This window comes from Lagopus leucura, unplaced genomic scaffold (assembly GCF_019238085.1).
Source record: "Lagopus leucura isolate 7727_CA_CO unplaced genomic scaffold, USGS_WTPT01 Super-Scaffold_100016, whole genome shotgun sequence".
NCBI classification, from domain to species: Eukaryota; Metazoa; Chordata; class Aves; order Galliformes; family Phasianidae; genus Lagopus; species Lagopus leucura.
Genome location: NW_024962270.1, coordinates 8,389,207 through 8,399,651, shown reverse-complemented (window position 1 = coordinate 8,399,651; position 10,445 = coordinate 8,389,207).

Here is a 10,445-nt window from a genome sequence, read left to right as displayed (position 1 = left end):
TACAGAATCACATGTAGCCATGCTTATCTGTAGCAAGAGACAAGCAATGCTCCCAACTCACAATTACCTAATCATAGTGTTATTCAATATTTACAGTGAGGTGATGGTAAGATTCAGAACATACAACTCGTGCAAGCAGCTCTAAAGCAGAAATCACCTCCACACATTTCTCACCTACTGTGTTTGTAGGCACTGAGGTTTCTGTTCCACTGACATAAGGAGGAAGAACTAGAAGAGCATAAGACACGTTGCTCTTCATCTCTTTTACCTCAAATTCCTGTACAGCCTGACATCTTCATTGATCCCAGATGGCAGAGCATTACCATCCATGTTGTTGATCACTTTCAGAGATTCTAAAGCTTTTCTTCCTGCTGTGATGTTTCTGAAAACTTCAGTGAACTGATTACACACTGACAGTTTGACTGTCTGTTTATCACTAGCATTAAATATAGCTAAGTTAACAAACCCATGTTTCTCTCTATCTATAGATATTATGAATCCTCCAAAAAGTTAACCAAATTTTATTGTACAAAGAAACATGCAGAAACTGTTTAATGCATAGGGATTTTCTGCTTAACTACTGGAGCTACTATGCTTTGCCAAAAGTGGCACAATTGTTTGAGAATTACCTCTGGGAGCTACAAGCACAGACCACATTGCTCTATAACAACATATGAAAAATAGCTGAGTGTATTAAAAAGGCATGTATATGGAAGGGATATACAAATTAAATGAATAACATTCAACAGTGAAGCCAATCCACAAATAACAAAACTACAAACGAAGCAGAACAGATCTGCTTTTGATAAAAGCTCAACAACGAAGTCAGCAAAGTTAAGACAAGATGCCTGCAAAATTTAAGGATGAAGCAAAGAAAATTTCATGATTAGGAGTACTGGAACGGATGAAGGCAAGGAGTTTCACATGCAAGCACAATCTTTACAGACAAATGAATAAAACTGTAGTGAAGCATGAATACATGTATCATTTTTTTTTTCCAGGCAAGTCCAGAGAACATAGTAATAGAAAGTAGTATTTACCTTTAATTTACTGCAATGGCTGTTAATGACGCCTCAGTGAGGTACCAAACCGTACTTAAAAAAAAACAAAACAAGGAAATTGCTACATATAATAAATAAATAATGGATGGAAGAAATGACACAAATATTTTGGCTGAGAAACTGAAATTGCTTTCAGATTCAGATAGCTCAGCATAACTCCAATGTGCTCCAATGCTTCTAAGTCTGAAAGGCTCATTTTGGTTTCTAACTATTCAAGAACTTGCTAAAAATGACATCAAATTCCTACAACAGAACCTGAATTTCATGGTCAGTTATTAGTTACTGCAGGGTCAAGCTATTAAAAGAGAAATACTGGTAGCATAGGATGAAGTGCAGTCCAATTATGGAGATTTAACTAATACCTGAAAAAAATGCATTCATGGCTTTGTTCTGAGACTTTCACGGGTTCTGGTGCCCAAATCCTTCACCCATGGGACAGAAGAGGCTGTACTGCTTTATCCAAGGTTCCTCAAACCCCACTACTGAAAAGTAAGGAAGGAGAGAGGACATACAGAACACACGTTATGTGGAATCTAGGAATGAAGAATGAAATCCCAGTTGCATTAAAGATTAAGGTAATATTGCTATCAGCTCCAAGGCTTTCAGGATTGTGTTTGCTCATAGCGTAAACAACCCCTTCTCAAAGTTTATCCCTGCTCATATCTGCTACATCCTTAAGTGACTGGATCATACCAAGTCCATCATGATGCATTAGTTTGTAATGGTGAGAAAACCCTTCAAACTGCTCAAGCCATATTCCTCTAGTAAGGAACAACATTTCCTGCACCTGGTGAATTTGAGTGACAGACAGTATCATGGTACAATGCATCTGTTCAAGGATATTTAGATCGTTTATATCCAACCCTCCTTCTTACAGCAACAGTTAAGTGACTCGGTGACAGAAGGGTAACACGAGCCCTGTGTGACAGAGACAAGCAGCGATACCCTGCCTGCCGAGAGCCCTTGCTGAGGACACTTCTGTGCTGGATTACAGAACATCATTAATGACACCACTCCTTCAGCAGAGCCCCATTGCTGTCAGATAGCCAGCCAAGCAGAAGTAATTTAGCAGAGCCTCGCAGGAATGCAGTCTTTGTTTTAGAAAAATGGTGGTGCTCTCCTGGCTTCATTCAAAACCATTGTAACTATCAATTCAATGTTGACAGCTCCAGGATTTTTGGTAAGTGCTTCACTTCAGCTGTCTGAAAGCTTCAACTGCTCACAGGAAGTTGAGTTGTCAGAGGTCAGACTGATAAGTTTCACAGAGTAGGTGTTCTAAATTGCTAAAGAAGATAGAATTATTAACTTATTCACATTTTGCTAATCCCTCGCTTCCTTGAATTTTGGTTTCTACCTGGAGCATGAAGTACTGAATTTTTGTGTATGAATTTATAATATATATACACAGAAATTGCCATAGGGAAGCTATATTTGTTTTCACAGAATGGCCAGGGTCGGAAGGGACCTCAAGGATCATGAATCTCCAACCCCCCTGCAATATGCAGGGCCACCAACCTGCATACTTACACTAGACCAGGCTGCCCAGGGCCCCATCCAATCTGGCCTTGAACACCTCCAGGGACGGGGCATCCATAGCCTCTCTGGACAGATGTTCCAGCACCTCACCACTCTCTCTGTAAAGAACTTCCCCCTAAATCTTTCTCCCTTAACTTAAAACCATTTCCCCTTATCCTGCTGTTAAGATATAAGATGCAGATAGGTTTACTTGAGCACTTCTCTCTGCTCATACACTATATTCCAACATATAACAGAACCAACTCTCATTCTGATGACTGTAAGAACAGTGGGGAAAACCAGGTCCAAAGGGGAATTAAAGTTACCTATGGAGTGCTCTTCCAACACGACAGTTTATCAGGGGCATTCTCTCTAACAAATTGTGTTTATTTGAAAACTTGACAGAAGCTGCATTGCTGTCAAAAATGAGAAATTCTAACCCCATAATGACAGACTTGATTCAGGTTTTTGCCATTTTCACTGTTGTCAACACTAAGGATAAACCTCATCCTAACAAGTTGACCCATTTTCCGCTAGACTTTGTGTAGGACTTGAGTTGGCTGAGAAGATCTGTGTGTGTTTTGTGGATGCATCTATTACAGTTCTGTTTTAAGACGTGGCATTTATTCAGTGATTGCTATACCAAAAATTTGATAACGTTCAGCACTGATCTATTTTGTTTATGTCATTCAAATAAAATACACAGTTTGAGTTTCAATTATTTGTTTGCTTTAAAATAACATGTTTTCCATAGAAAAATCTGTCCATATTTGAAGAATATCCAAATTAGTAATTGCAAAAGTATCAAAAATAACTGGAACACTGCTATCCTTAACAAAAAGGAGGAATCCAGGACCAATGGAATTACTTATCAACGAAAATGATACATAAACTACTTGCAGGCTGGGACTCCATGCACGCCCAGTTTTGGGGAAGGATTCATAGTGGTCACTTAATATAGCTATAAGTAACCATGACATCCTTTTTTTTAGTTCAGAAACTAAAAATTGAAACATGTGGTATGTATTAATTACCCCTTATACAACCACTTCATAGAATAACACATTTTGCAAAAACAAATTGATTTGGAAATAATATATGAAGGAAACTACTCCCAGATACTACTTGGTGGTTAGAGTGAAAAGAGCAGAACGTGTCTCAGAATTTACTACCATACATTCATTTATTTTTATTTTATTTTTTACATATATGATACTCAGTACTCTCCTAATTTCTAAAGTAGTCATTAGTAATTTTATTTATTTAGAAAAATATTCAAGTTTTATCTCCAGACAATATATGATGCGTCGTTACACTTAAGCCTTCTGTAATTAAAAGACATTTAATCCCAAGATTAATTCCCTCAAGACCACTAACTTTAGAATTTGAATATGTGGGCACTGAACTTGTTTGGAGGCACTAAACTTTCAACACTGAAAAAACACCTCACTTTTTATTTAAATTAAACTTTCATGGATTTAAAATCCAATTTAAATATTCATGACAAATGTGCTTCTTATTTAGGGAGAAATGCATGCATTAGAAGGCATGCTGATTAAATTTAATGTAGTTTTAGTGGAAACAGGTAAACACTTGATTAGTGGGCAGCAAGAATCTGTTTTAATTTACATTAAAGCTGCCTATTCTCTTTGAACTCAGGGTCTAGCTCATTCAATTTTGTGTTGCTTCATATAAACAATTTTAGTATTGTTATGCTATTACTAATGACATTCTGCAAAATCTTATCACATATTTCCACACAGGGTTTATAACTTAAATATTAAAATGTTAAATGCAAAACAGAGAGGAAGAATTATTTTTTGCTACATAACTCATTTTTAAATCATTCATCTTAAACTATCAGTGACTGTTTACCTGGAATTCTTGATTTAGCAGCATCTCTTGATTTTGCACAAACTCGCAGGTAACACACAGTGACAATTTCTGAACATGCCACTTGTCAGTCAAACATGCACTACATGAACCATGTATCTGGTTATTAATCTACCTGAGGCTCTTGAGAAAAAAAATGAGGAAGATGCCAAATTTACTTGTTGGGAATAGCCTGGAAACGTTTCCTCAGCATCTGTAATCCCCAAGATTGACTACTGCTTACAGAAGTCCTCCAAACACTAGAATCAGACAGTGCCACCATGGCTGTTATTAACTTACTTCACATATCAGAAATAACCTTATGCCCTAACAAAATTGTTTGGCAAAAAGAAAATTTGAAACAAGGAAAGGTTTAGAGGCCTCACTCAGCTACATGATGAAGATTCTTCATCTTCTAAGAGCTGATTCCTGTAAGATTTTTTGTCTTTACGTATCTATAAACTAATTCTTCATATAAAAGCTATCATAGCACTTGTTACTCTGATATGTTTTTGCTTAAGGGAAGAAAGCATGACTAGTCAAGCCTTCAAGCTAATCAAACTTAGCATTTCGGGCTTTGAAGTGATTGATATACACACTTTCTTTCTAGAACTTCTTTACAGAAGTTGAGAAAGATTTCATTAAAAATAGCTCTATAGAAACAGAGCTTGTTCTATCTATCTATAATAGCTCTGATCTTTCTGTGATAATGGAAATATAATAAACCCAATTAACAGTCATCTAGTGGTAGTTTCTAAATGGCGTCAATCAAGTACAAAAGGATATCGAGCTGGCTACCCCTTTTAGGAACATATAATGTAACCATCACCTTTATGTCCACAGGCATAATTTACATGTCATTTCACAAAAGACTAAAACCGTGGGAGGAGAATTATCACATTCAAAGAGTTTGGTGGTTGTTACAGTGCAGCTTGATGATACAGGTGCCTACAGTGGCATTTCAGAGTCAGAAGCAATAACATATTCATGCCTAGGCAGGCAGAACTTCCAGGAGGGAATAAAATCAAGACCCTGCAATATCCAACTAATGCTTTATTAATGCTTGGCATCACATTTTCTTGAAGTTTAAACTGGACTTTTATTGTCTTTCCTAGCTCTTGGGACTTACTTCATTTAAAAATGCTTGCACCACACTGTAAAAGCAAGTCATTCAGTAACACACAGAAGAGTAGAAAGCCCTCCAGATACTTGGGTGATCGTTACTATAGGTGTTAAGGGGTGGAGCTAGAATAGAAGAGCGAGAGTTTAAAATTGTGGAGTGACCTGTAAAGAACGCCCTATTTCAATGCAAACCTCACATGATTTTCATTCCTACTTCATTGTTCAGTCCTAAAATGTACTTTCGTACCTACCTAGAAATTTTTCATACAGTATCAAAGGGCCTTTGCCAGGCTTTTCTCAGTCGGGAAATTATGGCCTATTCAAGATCATAGAATCATAGAAGATGCCTGCTGAAGCAAAACAGGTCAAGGACCAAATTTCTGTATTTTCAAACAAGTCAAGCAGAAGTCAAACAAGAAGCAGAAGTGCTCAGCACCTGCATAACAGGACACAAGAGAAGATACAAACAGCACTCCTCTTACTTCCACGTTGATGCAAGGCATCAGCACAGGACCACGGGAACAGAAAGTTTATTATGACAGCCAAACTGAAGTATCCACTGAGAAAGTATAAGAACCATCAAATGCCAGTTCAGTCAATTTGCCTCTTGGATGAGTATTATCAAGTGCAGCACACCACTACAAGGCACAATGCACGCAGCTCTGCCTCACTGTACTGCGATCACCTCATGCTGAAAACAGACTGCTCCCACAGCAAAGCTACAACAAGCACAGCTGCTGACACTGCAGCAAGGAAAATGAGGTAGGGAGAAGTGAGGCGGGAATTGAGCTTACCTTTAGGTTCAACATTTTCTCATGAATTGAGGTGAAGAAAAAAAACCCAGAAAATATTATTGTTGCAAAAAGACAGATGCGGGGGCCTCTTATATGTTTTGAGTCTAGGAAAACCTATCAGGAACGGTCACTGTGATTCGCTTGTTCCTTAAAGAAAGTCTTAAGCTTTTCTTGAAATAAATACATAAAGTTCTGAGATCACTCATTTCTAATGGCTGCAGCCTACACGCAGTACACATTTCAGAGCAACGTGTTAATTGCATGCTTTCCCATTCATGTTAAGCATTTTCAAAGGCCTAGTGAGGATTTCTTAGGACTGGATTCCATTAGACTGACACACAGTAAGCCAGAACAGGGCAGATTAAGATTCTTCCTAGTTCTAGTTGTCCACTCAGAACATTTGTTTCACATATCTTTTTAATCCCATGCAAAGAACAGACTCCATAAATCTTTAGACAACCAGAAACTATATCTAGAGAAATGGAATTGAAGTGTATTGTGATAGGCATTTGAAAGTAGTCCTATTTTATTTAGATTGTAATTTGTGTAAATAAACAACCTGAAAAAAGCTCCAGTTTAACAGTGTAAAGTTACAATGCAATAGGTAGACAGGCAGCAAAGTTCCAGACTGCAGCAAAGGAGGATAAGCCCAAACTCAGCAGCAGCAGACAGAAACAAAGGAAAAAATCTGCTTACCCTCCAAATGCCTGAAGCAGACAGGAATCTCCAGCAAAATAACCTCACCTTCACTACCAATCCCTTAAATGAGATCTGAGAAGGGGTGGATCCTGGCTGTACCCTTTCTGGTCACCTGAGCTCCCCTGTGTTGGCCCTGCCTTCCCACCAGGTGCTCAATCACTGGTTCAGGCTGTGACTTAGCATTTCTGCTACATACCCCTACTAACAGATTTAACTAAATAGAAAAAAAAAATAAAACTTCAAGTACATTTTCAGAATATCGTATGGCTTTCCCTTCCTCCTTTTGAGCTGCAGACTCAAATTAAATACTTAAACTTATCTTTACATTTTCTTAGATGTAGTAATGCATTTCAATCCCATTTATATTAAAATTTACTTTTAATAAAATTCCTTCACTTGCCCCTGTCTTACTTATCTGAAAACAGAGAGGGTATCATAATTTGCTTTTGGAGAAGACCTAGTGAATATTTGTAGAGGTACAGTTTTACATATTTTTCTATAAGTGAAAAGGTTTTATTTACAAAACAGATCTTGATCCCAGTCAGATACAAGAATTACTTCAAAAGAGATCAATTTCATGATTTATTTTACACAATATGTTACGAAAGCAAAGAAAACACTATTTGTTAGGACCAAAACAAATGGTCAGTTTTTAACAGTATATTGACGCTAAATGATAACAGGGCATTCAAAACGAAGTAGTAAGCTGGATTTCATCTGTATAAAAGGCCTTATTTTCAGAGGAACTATGTTGAGTAAAATCTTATGAGGAAGAACTGGACCTGATGGCAGAGCTATTCAGTCAAAGTCATGATAGATTGTAATATAAGTAGATACAGTACTGGACACCTGCAGAGTACAGGGACATTAAAACTGAAGATATTTGCATCCAGCTGAGACCTCCAGAGGGAAGCAGCCAAGCCTACAGATAAGGTTTGACACATTTTCTATCTCATCATTTTGATGAAACTCTAATGAAATAATTTCACAGATGAATTGTGTTCACTGGAGACTCACTACTGCAGGTCAAGCACACAGTTCACCCTTCTTGGGTAAGCAGAGAAATATGAATAGCTGTTGTTGTCAGGCAGTTGTGTCACACATCCTCATGCTCCCTGAGAAGGTGAATGAACATACGTACATACCTGCGTTTCAAACCAGCCCATAAACCATTGACAAGCTCCATAAGGAATACAGCACTGTTAAAATTGCATTAATACCTGTCTGCATTGTATATATATATATATATATATATATATGTTTTAAGAATGGAAATTACTCTAGTCAGTGTACATCTTCTCATTGGCTTCAGTGAGCACATCAGACCTGACATCAGATCACATTCGTAACACAGAGTGTAGGATCATACAGCAACCCACATAAACAAAGTTATACTTAGGGATGGTAGGGAAAAGTGCTCCAATGGATGTAACAATGCATATTCAAGCATGAAGAATGAAGGCATGAAATCTTTGCACGGAATCAGGAATTTGAAAATGAATACTATGTGCAACACGATATCAATGTTAAAAAAATATTTGCCAGGTGAGAAACAAACATGATAACATAGTAATATAAAATATTCCAGGAATAATATTCTGTATTCTTTGTGGAAACTGTAAAAGAGTATCAGGACTATGGAAGTCTGTGAGAAAGCAACTGTGCCTGAGGGATTTGCAAATTCCTTGCATTGTGATATGAGATTGTATCTTGATTAAAAAACCACAAACAACAAAATCTCTTCTCTGAAGACTTAAATTGATTTAACAAAACAATGACATGTTATTATGTATTCACTTCACACTGTTTCACTAGCCAGATCAGGAAAGATGATATAAATACACATTTTAATATTTAGAAGATAAAGCATCTTGGATGAAATGACAAAGGAATATTAAAGTAGGCAAGATTTGGCTAAATATTTGAATGATCATCGCTAGGGAAATCCAAAGACATCTTTTTCTTTACTTCTGCATGATCAGGTGTGGAAGATTTGACTCAGGTGGTTTTTGGAGACAAAGACCCAAATGCTCTCACAAATAAGAGGGTAGGATTAATCCACCAGACAGGTAGTTTTAGATTTCACCCCAATCTCTCTTTCTTCTGGTGGCTGTTTTTATTCTGCTACACGCATTCTGCAAAGTGGAACCTTTCAGTTTGGGACTCTGCATACCTTTCCAATACAAACAATGGATTTTAGCATCACCTATCAAAGTCTTCTTATTTAAAGTGTAAGTTCAAACTCCAGCAATGAGTCAAGTCTCCTATTTTGTCAGAAATCAATACCTTTAATCAATACCTATTTACCATTGCAGTACTTGAGAAGCAGAATTCACTGGAAATTATCACCTTAGTGATATCTGTGCTAGTAAATTCCTGGCTTGCAAACCTAAAATCTACTTCAGAGAGAGGTTCTGAAGTTGAAAATATTGCACACAAATGGGCTTGTTAAGAACACCCAATACTTTTTTAAAAACAGGAATATTTATTTTCTTTAGCAACTCTCACCTCAAGAGGGATCATCTTGTCTATGCACTGCCTATTGTGCAACTGAATTTAGATTTCATGTGCTCTGGGACAGAGAATGCATGATTTTTTTTGAAAGGAGATAATTTAGCAACTGCACTATCTCATTATGGTATAAATAGGGTAGGATAGCATCTTTATTAAAGACACACCCAAGAACTTGCATGAATTTTCAAGCTCCGTGGTGCTAGAAATTGCAAGGAATCTTTAGTTTTCCTACCTCTTGAGAGATCCACAGTTTAAAACAAAAGACCAGTGACCCAGAAAAGCTTTATGTTTTCCTGCAGCATAGGCCAAACAGATTCAGCCACTGCTCTAACTGTAATCCATTAAGTAATTGAATGAATCAACCATCTTCTCATTGTAAGAATTACTTCTGAATACACTGCACGTTACTATGAACTTTTCCACTTTCCAAAGGCACATTGCTAACACTGACACAAGCCTTCAGGAATGAGATTATGATCAGTATTGATAGCACAAGACACTGCAGACAGACTGTTCTGTGCTACACCCCTGCAGCAGTTGTGCCCATTTGACATATCCCATAGAGACTATTATACAGTGCTTGTATAACCATGGAAGGGGTGAACATTAGGCACCAGAACAGTCTTTGTAGTAAACAAATGCATACATTGTGCAGCTCTGCTGAACCTAGGACTCACAGGGGATCGTTACATCCATCAGGACACGTGCTGTGGGATCGTATGTTTTGTGAATATTTCAAGCAGTCATCAAGGCCATGCTGAAGGCATAGAGAACGGTTCTATGTCCTAACATCTGGGTCAGTTACACAGGAGGTGGGAAACAGATCTGTACCCATTACTGTGACCAGAGCAAGTGGCACAGTACCACT